Here is a 17421-nt window from a genome sequence, read left to right as displayed (position 1 = left end):
TGATAAAGACAGCACCTTTGATACTATTTACCTCACAGAGTACTCGTAATACAGAATCCCTAAGCCATTAAGCACTTGATTGACAGGAACCGCCTACTCGACACATTCACAGTGGCAGAGTACGAACAAAAGAAAAACATTTTTTAAGTCAGCAGGGCTGTAATTCAAATCTATGCAGTTGGCCTCACTGAATTTGGGTCTTGACAGGTCCCCTTTAAAATGCCACTGGAAAACTTCAGGGTCAAAATGTATAGCTGTATCTTGTATAATGGTAATATATACTGTATCTAGTATTGCACATATATTATAGACTGGGGAGTCTTGTGGTGCTGGTGGGATAAGGATTAGAGATGAGCGAGCGTACTCGGAAAAGCACTACTCGCTCGAGTAATTTGCTTTATCCGAGTATCGCTGTGCTCGTCCCTGAAGATTCGGGTGCCGCTGCGGCTGACAGGTGAGTCGCAGCGGGGAGCAGGGGAGAGCGGGCGGGAGAGAGGGAGAGAAAGATCTTACCTCCGTTCCTCCCCGCTCTCCCCTGCAGCTCCCCGCTCCGTGCCGGCACCCGAATCTTCAGGGACGAGCACAGCGATACTCGGATAAAGCAAATTACTCGAGCGAGTAGTGCTTTTCCGAGTACGCTCGCTCATCTCTAATAAGGATCAAAATAGTCAGATCCGATGGACCAAAGGGGCCCGACTCTGGCAATGTGGAGGAAAATTACCAACGTAACCATACCATATAATAATCTAGCATATAAAGCGCGTAAATGCCCAGAGAAATTCCAAAAAGTGTGGGGCCGTTGGTGTGACTCATCACTAACCCTGTTTCCACCACAGCCGCTCACCTTGGCCATATCCACACTAAATAGACCGCTGAGAACCCGTGACTGCTGGCCAGAATGAAGGGGGGGCCTGACGCCTGCGCATGGATACCCACTCGGGGCACCGCACTAAAAAGTGCCCTGACGGCTCTACCTCCTAACATATTCCACTCCTCCGATGGACGCATTGACATGCAGGCTGCATGCGTGTGTATATGTACGTATATATATGTGTGTATATATGTATATAGCTGCTCCCGTAGCAGATATGTGTCCCCCACTACACTCTTTAATGTTACTATCCTTTCTTTAGAAGCCACTACCACCTTACACCATCTACCCCTCCTCCTTTCTTTTACTCTTATCCACGAATTGTACCTAATAATGCAATCAATGTAGCCGGTAAAGTCAACTGACCCTTAATATTCATGCATAACTCTGTACTGCAAAAGTTTTTTCTTACTGTTTTTGACATGTTGTTTAGTTGTCAATAAAACAAGTTTAAAAAAAAAATAGTCAGATCCCTTTTTGAAGTGTTAAGGGTTTTTGTAAATCCTTTCCTGTACATGTTCCCCAATAGGAAGCACCTATATGTTAACTGAGACATAAAAATTGTCTTCTCTAGTCAGACTGCTTTCTCCACCCACACCACGTGGCTCACACTGGAGATAGAAGTAAAAATGACTTCCTTATCAAAAGTATTTGTACAAGACAGAAATATGTAAGGGCGTTATAAATGAGTAGGTAAACAGTCATGACTTCTGATGCTAAATACTTCCACAGACCAAAAACACTAAAGACGTATCTATAAAAGTGTTAGTGAAGGCAAAGGTGATAATCCAGGATTTATTTTTTCTGCATTCAATTTTTGCTGGATTTTCAGTACAACTTTCTTAAAGGGGTGGTCTCGCGAAACCAAGTGGGGTTATACACTTCCGTATGGCCATATTAATGCACTTTGTAATATACATCGTGCATTAAATATGAGCCATACAGAAGTTATTCCACTTACCTGCTCCGTTGCTAGCGTCCTCGTCTCCATGGTTCCGTCTAAATTCGCTGGCAGCTTGCTTTTTTAGACGCGCTTGCGCAGTCCGGTCTTCTCCTTTCAGCACGAGCCGCTTCAGTGTGCTCCCCGCTACAGCTCTTCTGCGCATGCGCAGATGAGCTGTCACTGCTCGGGAGCGCGCTGGAGCGGCCATTCTGTACCATCCTCTGTTAGAGGAAGGTGCAGAGCCGCCCAGCTGTCCGGAGAAGCCGCCCAGCTGTCCTGCCGTCCAGCTGTCCTGCCGTCCAGGTAAGTGATGGGCCGGGGGGGCTGCCGCTGCGCCGGGGGGGGGGGCTGTCGTCGCTGTCGCTGCGCCGGGGGGGGCTGTCGCTGCGCCTGGGGGGGGGCTGCCGCTGCGATGGGGGGGGGCTGTCGCTGCGATGGGGGGGGGGGCTGTCGCTAGGCCGGGGGAACTAGCGCTGGGCCAGGGGGGTAAGTGATGGGTCGGGGGTGACAGGTGAAGGCCCCGGAGCCCAGCGCTGGGCTCCGGGGCCTTCACCTGGGCTCCGGAACCTAGCGCTGGGCTCCGGAACCTAGCGCTGGGCTCCGGAACCTAGCGCTGGGCTCCGGGGCCTTTACCTGGCCTCCGGAACCTAGCGCTGGGCTCCGGAACCTAGCGCTGGGCTCCGGAACCTAGCGCTGGGCTCCGGAACCTAGCGCTGGGCTCCGGGGCCTTCACCTGGGCTCCGGGGCCTTCACCTGGGCTGAGGGTCTAGCGCTGGGGAGCCGGGGGCTAGCGCCGGTTACCTGCTGCCTGGCAGTGGGTGACTGGTCGGCGGCTGCGGGGCGTCTGGTCGGCGGCTGCGGGGCGTCCGGTTGCCATGGAGACACAGCTGGCAGCGTCTCGGGAGCGCGCACGTCGGGCTGCAGCGAGCGACGGGGAAAGAGCCGGCGGCCATCTTGAGGAAACTTTTATAAGTTGCTGAAACGCTGGAACGGTAAGTACAAACCAGCTAGGAAAGTCATTTACAGGGGTAATTAGTAATGTATGTTTAATTAGGGGGACTGGGCAAAAAAAAAAAATCACTGCTTCCTCGAGACATCTCCTTTAATATCAATATAATATATTAGTAGTGTTGCCATGTTGGACATGAACATTAGATAAATGGTGAACGGCCCTATCAACATAACTTAACATGCATTAGGATGGCCTCACTGCCCCTCAGTGTCGGTTGTTGGACAACGCTAAAGAATAATAAAAATCAATCTTGTTATTTGTAAAGCGCCAACTTATTCCGCAGCGTTTTTTAGTAATTCATTTATTACTTCTCCCCAAGCTGGGCACTCATTTTACCAACCCGGGAAGGATGGATGGATGGCTGAGTTGACCTTAAGCCGACTACCTGAACCAAGCGGAGATTGAACTCTCAACCTCCAGATCACAAGCGAGAGCTTAGCACTCTGCGCCACACAAAGCATATAAATCACATAGCTGTGAATGCTGCCTATACAGCTAGGGGTGGAGTCATACAATGTGTTTGAGAATCTCATTGTAAAAAAATCATTTAAAAACATGCAGTTTTACTGTGAAATGACGCACATTTATGATGCAATTATTGGATATGTGATCCAATAAGTGAAATGTTTCACACAGCTATCTATGGTAGTCCAATAAAAGTGAATAGGTGTGGAGGTGCACATGAAATTTCAGGATGTGTCCAGGGCTGCTTTTTTAGATAAGGGCTGTCATGAAAAAACCTATTAACTCGTCAGATACCACAGTCAATGCGAACCACAGCAAGTAAGTGGTAAACAGAGGGGAGCTTCCTCTGTCAGGTCCTCAGCTCTCCATAATACAATCATGGAGTGTCAATGTCATGCCATGGCAACTGGAGACCTAACAGTAGCCTCCAGGCCTGCTATGGCTGTTTGTGTAAAAGACGGGATAATACACTGTAATACAGAAATATTCCAGTCTGTTATCTGAGCAATCATTAGCTAGCATGTTCAAGTTCCCTACTGGAACATAGGAAAGAAGGTTTTTTAAAAAAATTGCGCACTTATTCCTTTTATGTAAAAAAAATATATATACACATTTAGTATCGCATGCCAACATGAATAACTCCCATCCCTTTTTAATTCTATCTTCTGTGAAAATATTAGGACCTCATGATGGGTCCTCTGATTGCACACCAGGAGATAGGAGTACCCAAGTGTGTAGCTGCGCTGACAGTGGGCGCCCAATCAGCTGATCGACTGGGGTCCCGAGCGGCAGACCCCAGCCGATCTCCACTGGATGACCTATCCTGAGGCTGGACAGAAGCTTTGGATGACAACTGAGTGAGACTGATTAAAATCAGATGTGTAACCATTAACAGAATCAGAGCTGAAGACAAACTGGACAGAAACTGTGACAAATCCAAGGGACAGAGCAAGCAAAGAATTAGGAACACCAGAACTGGGTCAAACACTGGTATGCGGAAATTAGCAAACAGCAGGCTAGAGACAGTGTCCAGGAGGGCTACCAACACTCAGACCAGGGTGACTAAGCACTTGCCAGTGTTAAATAGGCCTCCAGGGTAGATTAGCATCCAGATGCTGTGGTAACATGGTATACTTGGTTTCAGCATACGGAAGCAGCACTGAAATGAGAAGCACTACATAACACAGACATTGATGTACTATCATGTAGACAAAGAGCAATAAATAAAGTAAAATTCCCTTTCGATTTCATCAGAATTGGGCATAGATGATGGTTAAGGAACGTCGTAGACCGAGTCATCCTAAAGCCTGTCTAACGGAATTGATTGTGAACGGTGCTCTGCAGCCTGCGAAGCATTGGAATGCATGCAAGCTGCTGAAGCCAAATGCTTCAACACTTTTAATGAGAACCAATTGCAATAAAGTGTTTTGTTTTTTATTAAATACTTGATGCAACGCAATTAAAGGTATGATCAAAATGTCTCCATAGCCTTTAAGTTGTCTAAATTAAAGTCACAAATAATATTTTCCCAATGTTTATACAACATGGCACCTTCACTGCAGGCTGTGTAAACAAACAGTTGCTACAAGGTCTTCATGGAATGTCACATATATTTGTCATATAGGAGACCTAGAAGAGTAACCAGGTTCTGAGTCCTTCTCTTACACATGCAGAACACAGTGGCAGCATTTCTTCATTCCTCTTGTTATGTTGGCTACTTTGGCTGCGTCTATATTCGCATAGGTGCTGGTGCAAGGCAGCGGTCCACACCTCTTCCTTCTCTGACTCCCCCAGGACGACCCAAGCCCTCTATGTAGGAACTCCTGTCCCTCAAGCAACAGTATGCCTATGCACCTAGAAAGATCTTTAATGGTGCATGCAGCCTCCTATATTCCAGCTAGTGGAGTCTAAGGCTGTCTGTACTTCCATGACCGTGGCTGAGCCAAGATGCAGTCGCATCGGTTTTGGATGCCACGTATGACAGCTGGAGACATTTTGCATGACATTTATAACAGACAGCCAAAAGCTACTTGTTCCAAATCTGTATTCCATTATCATTTCACTACAGCAAGGTGTTCTTATGTAATCATACAAAATCCATAAAAAGAAAAATGTGGCATTATCCAACACATTCCATATCATAGACATTATCTTCTGTAGAAGCATCGCTTCTGCTGCAAAATACAGTGCCTCATTGATTTGCAGGCTTTTGGAATGCCTTTGAGTCCTTAAAGGGGTTGTCTCGCGAAATCAAGTGGGTTTATACACTTCTGTATGGCCATATTAATGCACTTTGTAATATACATCGTGCATTAAATATGAGCCATACAGAAGTTATTCACTTACCTGCTCCGTTGCTGGCGTCCCCGTCGCCATGGCTCCGTCTAATTCTGATGTCTTCTTGCTTTTTTAGACGCGCTTGCGCTGTGCGGTCTTCTCCCTTCGGCTCCGCTCGGCAGCATCGTCGTTTTGGCTCCGCCCCCTTGCACGCATCATCGCGTAGCTCCGCCCCATGACGTGGCCGGTTCCAGCCTCCTGATTGGCTGGAATCGGCATGTGACGGGGGCGGAGCTACGCGATGACGCGTGCAAGGGGGCGGAGCCAAAACGACGATGCTGCCGAGCGGAGCCGAAGGGAGAAGACCGCACAGCGCAAGCGCGTCTAAAAAAGCAAGAAGACATCAGAATTAGACGGAGCCATGGCGACGGGGACGCCAGCAACGGAGCAGGTAAGTGAATAACTTCTGTATGGCTCATATTTAATGCACGATGTATATTACAAAGTGCATTAATATGGCCATACAGAAGTGCTTAACCCCACTTGATTTCGCGAGACAACCCCTTTAATACAGAACTGTAGATGTCCCATGTGCTGTCGAACAGAGTGTTTGTTTGCAATATTGATGTGTGTATGAAACTTTAAAAAGGTTCATTAAATTCTTTTGTTCCTTGATCCCTTCTCTTATATAAGAAATGAAACCTCTTCTGGTCTTCAAAATGTACAGTCTTTGTAAAAAAAATAATAAAATCAAGCATTATTGGAATACGAGAATCTGGATGGTCATATCGACAAATTGCCTACCACCCTTGGCCATTCTGATCAGACTGTTAGGAGGTGTTGGGACTAGTAGATGTGTGAGAGCACGTACACATAGCAACCGAGATCAGGACACAATAATCAGACCACCAGTAGAGAGGATCGTCTGATCATCCGACAATCAGAAGCAGCTCCAACTGTTTAGTTGTCTGCTATCCAGAGACAGGTAGCACAATTGTTACAGGCCCCGGTGTCTGTCCGAACCATTTACAGGTGCTTGGTTGAAGGACATTTGGTTTCACAGTGCCCATTACATGTACGGCCTTTGACACCCACCCATCATCACCTCCATTTGTAGTGGTGTTGTGACTGACAAAACTGGACGGATACAGAGAGGAACCAGGGTGTCCTCAGCAACTAATCCAGGTTTAGTTTGGGCACTGATAATGGCTGTGTTCATGTCTGAAGACATAGGGGTGAGCACCACAATCCTGCCTTTGCTGTACACACTGCCCCCACTGCTGGTATGATGGTCTGAGGGCCATCGCATACAACAGTTGGTCACCCCTAGTAGTGGTACAAGGGACAATGACAGCCCAGCGATATGTTCAGGACATCCTGCAGCCACATGTGTTCCTCTCATGGCGACTGCCAAGAGGCATTTTCCAGCAGGATAATGCTCGGCCGCACACACAAGAGGGTCACATTAATGTCTCCACAACATTGTCACACTTCCATGGCTGCCGGGTCACCAGATTTCTTGCCAAAAGAACATGTATGGGACCAACTTCGACAACCTACCAGTTTGCATGATCTAGGGGCTTAGTTACAGCAAATGTAGACCAATATGCTTAAAGGGGTTGTCCCGCGAAACAAAGTTGGGGTATACACTTCTGTATGGCCATATTAATGCACTTTGTAATGTACATTGTGCATTAATTATGAGCCATACAGAAGTTATTCACTTACCTGTTCCGTTGCTAGCATCCTCGTCTCCATGGTGCCGTCTAATTTTCAGCGTCTAATCGCCCGATTAGACGCGCTTGCGCAGTCCGGTCTTCTCCCTTCTGAATGGGGCCGCTCGTGCCAGAGAGCTGCTCCTCGTAGCTCCGCCCCGTCACGTGTGCCGATTCCAGCCAATCAGGAGGCTGGAATCGGCAATGGACCACACAGAAGACCTGCGGTCCACCGAGGGTGAAGATCCCGGCGGCCATCTTCGCAAGGTAAGTAAGAAGTCACCGGAGCGCGGGGATTCGGGTAAGTACTATCCGTTTTTGTTTTTTTTAAACCCCTGCATCGGGTTTGTCTCGCGCCGAACGGGGGGGGCTATTGAAAAAAAAAACAAAACCGTTTCGGCGCGGGACAACCCCTTTAAGGATACCACATGGAACCTGTATGCCTCCTTGCCCGCCGTATCACTTTAGCCTCAAATGTTTAGTTTTCCGCAACAAATTATCCTTTTGCTTTGATACTGTAATCACTTACTTATGTCAATGTTTTAATTACATATAGAAAGTTTCATTTGATTCCAACAACTACTTTGAGGAGAGGGATATTTTTGACAATGAGTGTAGTTGGTGAAGTGCTGAAAGTACTTCTAGCAGCAGCAGGGTCAATAATCTTACATCACATGGGAATGTGCTTCTGGTTGTGTGAATAACCCTGACCTTCTACTGAGCAATTGAATGTTTCTCTTTTTTATCGTTTATTGTGAAACTAACAAATCTTGTCTATTGTGCACTTTCACTTAGTAAACTCGATACAGCAGACAATAGGCAAACAGAAATGTTCCAACCACACAATGAGCACAGTTCAGATTTATGAAATATACAGTTTATGCTGTACTCCACACTGTTTTCTTTATATACAACTTTCTCAAATCTTGTGGGTCATGCAAGAACAATAGTACCGAATCCAAGTATGGAAAGCTTGTGGCTCATTCACATATTTGTCGGAGATTCTATGCTGAACCTCTGTCCTCTTTCCATTCAAATCCAGGACAAAATAGTGCTGCATGCAGTGCTATTTCACCCTGGAAAATACTGCAGGGCATAATGGAATCCAGATAGACACCATTATAGTCAATCAGTCCGACCGATTGTCTTCGAGTTGGGAATATGCTGGATATGGTACTTCCAGTTTTACCATTGGTTGGATCCTAGAGCGGAGTTGAAAACCGAAATTACATAGTGCCAGTGTGAACGAGTCCTACATATGTAAAGTCCAATGGTAGCATTCAAGAATCTACAGAAGGTGTTTTACTGCAGAGTTGGACAGGGGTGCCTAAGGCTCAGCAATAAAATTCATTCTAGCAGTTCACTGAACAGCTACAAGCAAATATTACCAGACTCCTGTTTGCAAATTCCAAGCTGCCACATTCTACATAGACTTCAATGCAAAGGTGTCTGCTTTTGCAAGTGGATTATTGGACCCCTGTTAATCCAACAGGTGGCGATACTAGAGGTGGCAATTATGGTATATCCTGTACAGGGTAAATTCACACATTGTGACCACGATGTGGCCCAAATCTGCACCAGCATTCAGCTTTACATTAAAAAGGCTCAGTTTTCAAACTGATTGTTAATAATTGTACAGTTTTTCACGTTAACAGGCGTTTTACCAACAAAACCGTGTTGCTATTATCAATTTGATAAATGTACTGATTTGTGATACATTTGCATGTCGGTGTAGATTTTGGTTGAATTGTGGCTGTGCACAGTGGGCCAGCATACCTTAAAAGTTGGACAAAAGGGAAATTTATGAATTTAATGGTGAAAATTGGTAGTTTTACGAATTCGGGGATGCTGAATAAGAATCCGGTTTGTTACGATAATCGGCGATATGGCCGTATGCTTACATAAATCTTACAGATCTAGTTATGATATAATCTTACGGAAATAAATTACGAATGCTTAATGTTCAGTACTGCGCGGCGCAGACAAATACGCATTTGGTACATTATTTGGTACATTTGAACACTCGTCATTATGGGAGAAAGTATATTATAACTCGGTATTATGCAAGCATCAGCAAAAATAAATTACAGTATCATTTTCTACACATATGAATGGGTATTTTAATAAATAAATAGCCGGACGAGTCCAGACTAATTTTGTAGATTTAGTGGAAAAACAAGTATCCATATTAAAAGAGCTCTTATTTTTAGCTCCACTTACACCCTATTTTTTTTAAAAATGGATAATTTTAATAGCAAACTAATAAACAGAATTCTGAAATCCATCCCTTAATTAACTATTTTCAGTAATCATTTCTTATATAAAACATAAATAACCGTATTACACACAGATCGCGCAAAATGAAGAATTAAAACAGCAAATTCACAATCCAAAATATAAGAACAAGATGCGACTTGAAGCGATTGCATCAGACGAGTGGTGATCGGAAAAAAACCCTGAGTCTACCCGTCGTAACAGACTAATCCCTCCTCTTTATTAACACACAGTTATGAGCGCCATTTATGAAACTTGATATTTTGGACTTTTGACCACTATTATAGGAATTATGGCTCACAGTCCTGTGCTGTGGTTTTTAAATGTGAACTCACTCTAAGGGCTTATTCACACGAGCGTATATTGGACAGCATTTTCACGGCCGGCCGATATATGCTACCATGTGATGCACGGGCTCGGCGTATATGCCGTCGGGCGGGGAGAGACAGCTTAGCTCTCCTAAGCTGTCTCCCCCTTCCCTCCCCCTCGCCGGCTCACCTCCTCTCTCCTCTCCTCCAGCTGTTTGCAATGGGAGGGGCGGAGCTAAGCTTCCGCCCCCTTCCCGCTCCTTGTCTGCAGCCAGGAATGGGAGGGGGAGCACTATAAACTGAGTTATGCACACATTAGGGGAGATGACAGGGAGCCGGGTGATGCATTTTTTATACTTACTCGCTCTCTGGTTCCTTTGCTGTCAACCGCTAACGATATCGAGAAAAACACATCAATATGTGGTCACACAAACATCGGACAGGTTACCGATGTGCTGTCCAATCAGAGGTACGCCCGAGAATCTCGAATACAACTTTTTTTTCAGTCTGTATGCATGTACTCTTAAAAGGTAAAACAGTCAACACTCCGCACATTTTTGGATATGAAGCACTAATAAACAATTCAAAGACTAGCCGTTGATGGGGCTGACTTTCATTGCTGCCACCTGGTTCTTGCCTTGGACTAATGGCCCTCTTAGCTGTCTTAGCCCAGTGGTCACATATTGCTAGGCCACAGGCAGAAGCAAGAAGCTACACAATGCTTGGGGGGGGGAAGTGGAGGATGAAAAAAAGGAAAAAAACACTAAATTAAATTTTTTTGAATATAAGGATTACATTTATGAAGAAGGCATCAACAACAAAAAAATCTAGTGATCCTGCACCAATGTCAAAATGATACCACAAGATTCATAGAAGACTGTCAACGTAATCCATATACAGGGTTATTCAAAAAGAAGCAACACATTTGGGGATTTCATTACAAACAAGCTACAAAAGACAAGTACACAATCCACACATCACTGAAAAGAGGAAGATTCAAAGTTTTTTATGACCTACCAGTAAGTTCCATTTTCTGCCGCACCGCAGCGTTGCTTACAGTTTATAGGAAAATGGTGACACCACAAGAGAAATCATTTTGTATGCTTGAGTTTGCTAAGCGTGAATTCACTGTTCAAGTGCAACATGAATTCCAGCTTCGACTCCAAAAACAGCCGCCTCGTCACACTCAAATTTACGAGTGGCACAGAAACTTTGTTGAACTTGGCTGCTTATGCATACGCACCTCTGGAACCATAAAACTGTAAACGAGACACCCAGCGCTGTGATGTGGCAGAAAATTGAATGTATTAGTATGTCATAAAAAACTATGAACCTTCATGTGCGGATTTTTCACCACATACTATCAAAAAAAATGATAATAGAAACTATTTCCATGATTGCTAAATCCTAAATTCATGTAGCCCAATTTATACTCTAATAATTCCTGTATAAATTGAACAGTCACAAGGTAACTTTCCTCATATTGATACTTGATATTGATACACTGTAAGCAGTCGGTTAAAGACAATACAAAAGTGGTCTGTAGAAAAATAAAAACTTTCTCAGAGTCTGAGTTTCACTATACGGGTACTAGAAAAGTTCACCAAAGGCGTGGACGCTGGTATCTGTGTCATATATATATATATCAACCTGCAGTTGATTCACAGTCATGATAGGATGATTAATAAAAACATAATTCATGTTCAGATTCATCCAGTATTACAGACTGAATTTCCTCATTTGGGTACTTCACCAATTCATCAATGACGTGGAAGCTAGTATTAGCCAATGTCAATTCATTATAAGCCGCCACATCCTGGCCATAATAAAGTGGTTAGCAGATGGACACTTCATATCCAAAATCCTCAGTGTTAATATGTCCCTTATGAGTATTTCAACAGCACATTTGTAGGTCGTCTATGAATACCAAGAAGAAAACAAAAATGTCATTAATGAAATACTTAACTAAAGAACACCATTCTCTTCTGCCAAGTCACTTTTCCATGTCCAAAAAGGAGTTTGTACTGCATGGCCAACTGCCACCATCAAATCTATTCACCAACATTAGCAGATGCATGGAAAATTCTCTGTATATGATACTTGAATCGAGGGCTATACGGAATGTTACTTAGTAAGAGGAAAGTCATCATTACACAAAAAGTTTAATTAAACTTGATACACCATTTAAGGCACTAAATCAGGCAGGAAGCAAAACCATATGGGGTCCCAGTGATGTAAGATGCACACTAATGTATTTCATCACAAGTGACTTCTTCAGAGCAAAACAAACATTAGAAAGTGCAAGGGAGATAGTTGAACAAACAACAACTAATCGCATGCACTAAAATGTGCGCCAAATTCGGAAACAGAAGAACAGGGCATGCCCAGTGGACACTTAATGATTGGCTAAAGCTTCCATGTAAAAATAAATAGTTTTTGCTGTGTAGGAGAGAAGTGGACACAATACCGAGGAAGATGAGGCGTCCGACAGAGAGCAAGCACAAGGAAGACAGAGAGGAGCCGAGTACTGGGCTGTGGAGAGAGCCTGGAGAATGGTTCCCTGGAACTACTGGAGGAATATGCCGCAGCTCTTAACAGGAGAACCAACCAAAATTGAAAGAGCATAGAGAGGGAAATTGGAGAGTTTGTCGACATGGACTTGCAAGTGATACCGGTCTCAGAAAAAAATGTGAAGTGTGCACACCGAGGAGAGGAGTAAAGAGTCCGTTAGCAGGCCTACTATAGGAAATAGGGCTCAAATTCAGGATACTGACATTGTGCTAGTTTCTGATGCTTGAACCTTGGTCACAGACTGTGTAATCTGAAGGGACATTACAGGTATATACAGGAATCAGGCTTTGTAGGTGAAATGTCAACTGTATACTCATCACTACTGCATTATTCTTCAGTTCTATTTTCTGTTTTAAATACATTTTGTATACTTTGGTGACTCCTGTGTCACAACACCTCCAGCCGCCACAACAAATACATGTATACGTATCTCTGACATATATTCCAAAATTAGAAACATTTTGGTGGGGTCCAATCTAGAAAGGGGAAAAAAGTTGGTGGAGGGAGACCATCCACAAAGACAATGAGAAGACAGGTTTCAAGGAGGGAGTATACTAACAACCTACAGCTGTGCCTAGATGCGATGTCAGACAGTCTATGCACCTATATAATGTTGAACTGGGTAGTTTGTTAAATAAACTACCTAGTTTACTATATGGAGCATTCATGTCAATGAGTCAACTGGAGAAAGAAAAGAGTGGCTGCAGGCATGCATGGCTGCCACTCCATTAAGCTCCTCCTCACTTTCTCATGACTGGTGAAGGTCCCAGAGGTTGGACCCCTACTGATCAGACTGTTATCAGCTGTCCTGTAGATAGGTGATAAAATTTGATTGTGGGATAACTCCTTTAATATATTCTTATTAGAGATGAGCGAGCATACTCGCTAAGGACAATTGCTCGATTGAGCTTTGTCCTTAGCGAGTATCTCCCCGCTCAGAAGAAAAGGTTCGGCTGCCAACGCGGGTGACAGGTGAGTTGCGGCGGTGAGCAGGGGGGAGCAGGGGGGAGAGAGGGAGAGAGAGATCTCCCCTCCGTTCCTCCCCGCTCTCCCCCACAGCTCCCCGCCCGCCGCCAGCAGCCGAATCTTTGCTCCCAAGCGGGCAGGTACTCGCTAAGGGCAATACTCGATCGAGTAATTGCCCTTAGCGAGCATGCTCGCTCATCTCTAATTCTTATGGATGCAACATTTGCATGTAGTGTTATCATGCTTCACTTGCAAACTATATGAATATTGCATAGGTAATACATTAATAAAAAAGAAAAAAAGGTTGATAAAGGATATGCAGAAGTCACGCTGCTACTGCTGTCCTCTAATGCGAGATTTCACTATACCCTCTCAATTCTCTACAAGTTTTGCCCCTACATAAAAACTATCATTCTGTTTTTTTTTACTCATAGTCATGTAAAACAGTTATTCTATATAAGCAGTGCTAGGAACATTACCAAAGTTGTTTGTGTAAAACTAAAATCTGGGCATGGCAGCTTCAATGCCATACCATAAAAATGCATCTCTACCAAATGGTCTTGGATACATAATGGATCTATGATTTCATAATAATTATGTAGCTTTGTACTGGACCATTACTGACAGCAGAAATTGCCACAAAATGGAAAAATATACAAAAATCTGAAAGCCTGTATGCTAATGCTAAGTCCTCCCACTTTCGCATTATAGAGCCGTAGGGTGCTGTACATACGGAAATATTCTACCATAGAAGCAATGCTTCTAGCAGAGGATACCTTCCATGTACGGCATGTTGTAAATTTATGATGAGTACTAAAACCTTCCATGCATGTGCTACAGGAAAAAGTTATGATATTTCTATATTTATCAACTGCTCCACAACACATCTTGTCTATCTTCTAATTTACAATATGTTGTATCTACTATTACATCCCTCAAAAAACGCATTAGTGAACACGTTCGCTGTTAACACTAATAATCACAAGTTGTCCGCAGGATCTCAACATTTTACTACACATCATCAAGGAAATTCAGATGCATTTAGAGTAATGTGTATATAAAATGTTTTGAGACCCCAGAAAGGGGGTGTGGATGGGAGTGAAAATTACGTAATAGGAAGGCTTTTTGTGTTCTCTCCATGGGTTGCCAACCTGGTGGCTTCAATCTAAGGACAAACCTAATGTACATATATTAATTTTATGTATCATTGAAAAAATATCTAATCATATATTATATAACTGTATCGACCTGATGTTTGCTAAGCAAACATAAAAGGTTTGGAAAAAATGTAATTGTTTTAAGAACTGTCGTGTTAAGGATTCGGCTTGAAGTGCTCGCCATCTTCAACAGCTTGGTCATCCACGCTTCGGGGACATGGCAACAGTCAATTAGTGTATATTACATGTCGGTATATATGACACCACTTAGTATAGTTTATATTACTGTGGAGCCCCCAGTTAATTTAGTGTATCCAGCGGTAATATCGTGTATCTCTGGTATACTCAATAGATTGGATCTACTACAGAGAGAGAATACAGCCACTGAGCTGTAGACCACTATATACCTGCGTGTAGCAGAGCTGAGTCTGTCTTTCATATATATTAGATATTATCCTCTTATACTCACTTCATTCCATTTCATCATATATAAATTTCCTGATGCTTAATAAAGGGTTAAGTATGTTACATGGGACTGGTCATGTTGGTCATGAGAGTTTGTTAATTTCCTACACAAAATCTAGAGGAGGTTTTGGTCTTAAAGGGGTTGTCTGGCGGCAAACATCAAAATTTTACATTAGCCCATTCCCCCTGTCACCCCCCTGGCATAAAATAGCATTTTAAAGCAGTTTTTAAACCGCTTGCTACTCACCGATGTGATGAAAGATGAACTTATAAAATTCTTCTCCCAAGATGGCCGCCGGTCCTTTCCCAGGGATGCACTGCGGTTTTCTCCCATGGTGCACCGCGGGTCTTCTCCCATGGTGCACCATGGGCTCTGTGCGTTCCATTGCCGATTCCAGCCTCCTGATTGGCTGGAATCGGCACACGTGATGGGGCGGAGCTACGCGATGACGCGTAGAAGGGGGCGGAGCCAGAACGCCGCTCGTGCCCGGACCGACCAGAAGGAGAAGACCCTTCTGCGCAAGCGCGTCTAAAAAAGCAAGAAGACCCCGAAATTAGACGGAGCCATGGAGACGGGGACGCTAGCAACGGAGCAGGTAAGTGAATAACTTCTGTATGGCTCATATTTAATGCACGATGTATATTACAAAGTGCATTAATATGGCCGTACAGAAGTGCTTAACCCCACTTGCTTTCGTGAGACAACCCCTTTAAGGCTCTATTTACATGGGGCAGTTCGGTTGCAATTAAAACCGCACCAAAAAGTGCATCGATAAAACCTTGTGTGTTTTTGCGAGAGTTCTAGTAAAATGTGGCAAAAATGCGCAGTTCTAAAAATGCACTTTTTGGTGTGCTTTTAATTGCAACCTAACTGCCCTGTGTGAATGGAGCCTAAATGTGTTTTTTTCATTGTGAAGCAGAGCTATGAATAAGAGCCAAGCTGTGTAGGCTCAAAATGCGTCCTATGCTTCAGGTTTTTACCTCCTATTTTTTGGCATGATGCTTTTAACTAACATGGAATAAAGGAAATATATTTTTTATTCACATATGGAGTGCTGGACGCTTTTTTACATTTTCTATTTGGGCAGCAGGCGGTGCAGTTTTCTACAATGTGGTTTCTGCATTGGATTCATATGAAGTCATTTTCACTATCTTTTACTCTGCATATTTACTTTTATATCTTGTTTTGTCTCTTTTCATAATTGCATCAAGATTAGGGAAATGATGAGAATTGTGGCCAAAAGCTAATTTCATGTAAATATGCACTGATAAATACAATTAAGTAAAGCAAAACAAAGTTGACAGGCCACTGCTTACTACATGCATGGCCGTGCTTATAAATCCCCCTAGTTCAGTTTTAATTTGTGTGGTACACCTGTTTTACATTAAAACAATCATAAGCTTCCTTCTAATATTGGCACAGGATCTAAACAGCGTCGGAGCAAGAAAGAGAGATCACTGAATAACTATTGGGTGTGTACTTTTTTGATGTCTCACAATGTCAATTAGAGACGTTGCAGAAGATTAGAGAAGGATCTACAAATCCGTTAAAATATAGAGATATCAAAATAAACTTTCTCCTGTATATTGCACTCAATGTACAGTAGTTAGAACATGAACGCTAAATTGCACAGTCAATATTAGTAATAATGATAATGCTAACAAAAACACTAAATAGTAGCTTTACATAGTTACAAAGTAGCAACATTCTGCATGAGTAATCTAAACATGTTTCCAGTTGTGACATATACATATCAATGCTCCTATGATTAATCATTCAGTAATATATGTATGTGCAGCATTTCTTACCCTGGGGCTACACAGAGAACATGGCCTGCAGGCATGTGTGATTTGGGGGTGAAGGCGGCCTCATATTTCTGCACTGCTGACTGCTGGTCACAAGCCATAGTATCCCTGGTGTTGTGAATGAGAGCTCAGCGTTGGTGTGTTACTGCCTTAGTAATTGCTGGGCTGGGTGACCGGCCCTCACACTGCTGCCTCACAACATTGGAATGTCTGAGCTAACACTGCAGCTACCAGAGCGCTCACTACTAGTGATCAGCCTGCCAAGCCATGTGGACAGTGGTGCAGATAATTGCATCTTATGGGAGATGGCTACACACTGGAGAAATCCAATGCCGAAAATGAGGAGGGTGGGGGTATGTAATTAACTGTGCACCACTCAACAAGCCAACTGTATGGGAAGGGAAATGAATGATTTTCGAGGAGTACTCAATAGTTTTACGGAGATGGTTGTGCACCATAAATCTTTTAACCCTCTGTTCATTTCCTCATAGTAGGTATATAAAGGGGCCATGTGCTGTGTGTGGATTAGCACTGGCATCGCACAGTGCCCTAAATACGCTAGTGTTCGGGGGGCCTAAACAGGACTTGTCA

At 43.7% G+C, this 17421-nt stretch overlaps 1 protein-coding gene across 6 annotated transcripts in view; it reads right to left on the bottom strand.

The window, feature by feature from the left end:
* The window catches only part of PLCE1 (phospholipase C epsilon 1), a 278460-nt gene extending 261530 nt beyond the window's left edge, over window positions 1-16930 (bottom strand). For all 6 annotated transcript variants that reach the window (XM_066600696.1, XM_066600699.1, XM_066600700.1 and 3 more), the window contains exon 1: window positions 16834-16930. The gene's annotated coding sequence lies outside the window, so the exon portion shown is untranslated. The remainder of the gene's footprint in view (window positions 1-16833) is intronic.
* Between the last annotated feature and the right edge of the window lie 491 nt (window positions 16931-17421).

Source organism: Eleutherodactylus coqui, chromosome 4 (assembly GCF_035609145.1).
Source record: "Eleutherodactylus coqui strain aEleCoq1 chromosome 4, aEleCoq1.hap1, whole genome shotgun sequence".
Lineage (NCBI taxonomy): Eukaryota > Metazoa > Chordata > Amphibia > Anura > Eleutherodactylidae > Eleutherodactylus > Eleutherodactylus coqui.
The sequence above is the reverse complement of the archived record's forward strand: the minus strand, read 5'-3'. Positions and strand labels throughout refer to the sequence as shown.